Raw genomic sequence first — 3,436 nt, 5'->3', positions numbered from 1 at the left:
CCAAGAGATTGTTCAGAATTTGACCAATCCGGTTGGTTGTGGGACTACCACCTTTCATGGTTGGCCAAATAAGCAATGGGTTTACTCCGAGTACTCCGCTTTCCTCCCATATTCCAAAAACACGCATGGCAGATTGATTGGGCACTCTATAAATTGTCCCAAGGTGCGATTGTGAGTGTGAATGGTCGTTTGTCTTGGTGTGACCTGCGATTGGCTGGCAAGCGGTTCAGGGTGGACCCGACCTGGTGTCCGAAAACAGCCGGGATAGGCTCCGGCATCTTCCGCGACCCTCGTGAGGATAAAGCGGTTCAGAAAATGGATGAATGGATAACCAACGCACTCTTGTACCTTACTAGTGAAGACGATACTTCACACTTTGTACATTGTATTTTTATTATAGCATATCTTGTATTGTACTGTTGTTGAGATGAAGAAAATAAACTAGATGTAAAACCTTGATGGTGTCATTATTTTATTCCACATAGTTAAATTCGGGTCACTGATGGTGGTGCGGTGCACTTGCCTGACTTGCGTGCGAGCAGCGTGGGATCGATTCCCGCTCAGTGGCGGTGTGAATGCTCGCTTGTCTCTCTGTGTGCGCAGCGACTGACTGGCGACCGGTTCAAGGTGAAGCCCGCCTTCTGAAATACACTCCGGACCAACCCGGCGTACAGTATCCGGGCAGTGCAAGATAACAATCAGTCGCTTTGAAATGGATCCGTTAATGTGAGTAATTAAGAAAGGCATTTGAAGCGGGATTTTGCGGTTGAAAAGGTGTGGTAGATATTTCATCCAATCAGACTACTTGGAATAATTAAACTGATCAACTTAATTAGCTTAATTAAGTTGATTTGACTACGGATCACTGCCATATGGTGCAGGGAAACAAAAAGAGAGGGGAACTAATTAAAAGTAAAATAATGAGGATTTTAATTAACTGGTTCCCCAGACATCAGCAAGTGGGGGGGATGCCGAGTTGTAATTAAAAAGTCCTGTTGTGCTGGCAACATTCGAGCCCTCCCTGCTTTAATATCAGCGAGGGCTCCATCCATCTAATTAAATCTGTAAATGAATTAGGAACGTTGAAGGTCCTCGCCTTCGTTTGCCATCCAACCTTTGGATGCAAACCTTTAAGGCATTTGGAGATTTCTTTTTGCTCAGGAGGGGAACGAGCATTTTGGCAAAAGTACGTCACGGACATGGTTTTAAGGCACCAGCAAACCATGTATTAAAAATATTGCTCAGTGTGTCTCTTATGTTGTTTTGACTCTTTTGGAAAGAATATCTCCAAGAAGTCCAATTTTGGAAAGTCGGTGCCGAATCATGCTCACTTATAATTGCCCTCGAATGAAGGGCGCAACACAAAATGGAATCTTAAGGTTGTATTTGTTCTCGCTAATGCAAACGTTTACCTTCATTTGCTTTTCTTATGAGTGTTAATTACACCGCAAAATAGAATTGCTATTGTTTAACCTTCGGCTTCGAACTCCACCCAAGGACGAAGGATCCATTTATGAATAAAACGAGCAACCGCGGATGATCCGGAGAGACACGATTCACATTCACAAAGGATAAAGCAACCATCTGTTGAGTAATTAAGCGTTTTCATTGGATGTGGGATAATGCCGCTTAATTTAACCGAACGCGATTGTCATCTGTGGGAAATTGCTCGCGAGCATTAAAAGCTATTGAAGCATTTTAAGAGCAAACAGAAGGTTGACCAGATGAGTCTGCGGCGTGGGAAGCGCATTCCATTTTGACCGCGTCTTTGCCGATCATCAGGGTGTGAAATTTGAGCCATATTCGGTTTGCATCTCCTCAGTCCACCTGTCATTTTCTGGCTCCACGGCTGTCGTCATTGCAACCATTTTTATATGGGGTCCCATTTTCAGAGGTTTTTTTGTTTGTTTGTTTTTTTTGAAGCATCTCGCTACAAGTGTACCGTAGTTCCTTACTTTTACTGGAGACGATGAGACTCCCTCCCGGCGGCAGTCATGTTCGCTCCTATGCATCCAGACTCCAAATGAATTGCAAACCTGCCACTGGGAAACAGAAAAGGCATTGATTATTTTCACCAAACCGCCAAATTACCCTTTTCAATTAGTGTTCGGATCTATGCATGTCGCGCATGCAGCTGGCACATTCCCAATGTTCATTAAGTCTTCCGTGAGATTGCGACATCGTCATTCCCGCTTTCTGAAAGATGCCGATGTCATTAGCAGTTGTTTTCGGAGCTGGCTTTGTAGCTTTCACAATGTCTCTGTGGGTCAATTGCGCTTACTTGGTCCAACTTTTGGGTTCTTTCTTTGAAACGACGATTTGGAGTTATATTGTCTGGAGTCAATGTTGTGCAGTGTGCAATGACTGATTGATTTTGCCGTCTTTCGTCAGTTTCATGTGTTCACCGTTCTGACCCAGAGCTGTCTAAATCCTGGCTAAAAGCTAAAAACGCAGGGAATAAAAGGGCAGTTGTCCCGTCGGCACACCCAGCTGGCCACCACGAGGGCACTTTTAACTAGCTTGGCTGATAGAAATCTGCGCTGACATTTTCCTCTCCTTTCTGTCTGAAAGAGCTCTGGACCGACATTACAGTTAAGCATTTCAAAGGCCCGGTGAAATTGCTCTTTTTTAAAATTTACCGAGGCCAGCTCTCCTGGGACATGTCACTCCGGGAGTCACATAAAATAAGACATGAAAAGGTGTTTCGAAACCAACATTTCCCAATAAAGCTGCGACAATGCAGTAATACAGGAGCATAAAGAGTGAACACAAACCATGCAGCGAGAAAAAAAAGGTCACAAATATTTGAAATTGATAACAAGTAAGATAGAACTGTGAGTTCTATATTTTATTGACGTCTGAAACTAAACTGACATTCAAACATTAGTGTCTTAATGCAATGTGAAAAATTGACTTTTGTAAAAAGTAAAGAGGTTGCAAACACATGTTAAAATGATGCATTAACTTCATTAATATTCCAATTAATTTTTCTCTTATTGCTGTGTGGTATGCTCAATCAGTTCCCTTAATTGTTCTGCGCCCATATTCTCATCTGTGTCATTGTTAGTGACGTTTTGTCCACATAATGTCGAAATATTGCCTCACGATCAGAATATAAATAAAATTGTATAGTAACAGTATTCAAGATTACTCCATGCTGCCCTCTGCTGGTAAATTAATCGAAAGACCCAAAACCTGTTCTCGTTATTATCGCTTGTTTTACCCGTGCTGTAAATATTTCACGTTCGTCATTAATAAATTGTCATGACTTTCATCTCGCCAAATTCGAATCTGACCCTTTTATTTAACATCCATATATATATACATATATACACGTACACACACACACATTAAATACACACACACCGTATTACTTTTTGCCACTCACATGTATGGACGCGTGCAACATTTACAGTCTAAAGTCTCGCGTTTGGTA

This window comes from Hippocampus comes, unplaced genomic scaffold (assembly GCF_001891065.2).
Source record: "Hippocampus comes isolate QL1 unplaced genomic scaffold, H_comes_QL1_v1.1 scaffold145, whole genome shotgun sequence".
In the NCBI taxonomy this organism is placed as follows: domain Eukaryota; kingdom Metazoa; phylum Chordata; class Actinopteri; order Syngnathiformes; family Syngnathidae; genus Hippocampus; species Hippocampus comes.
The sequence above is the reverse complement of the archived record's forward strand: the minus strand, read 5'-3'. Positions refer to the sequence as shown.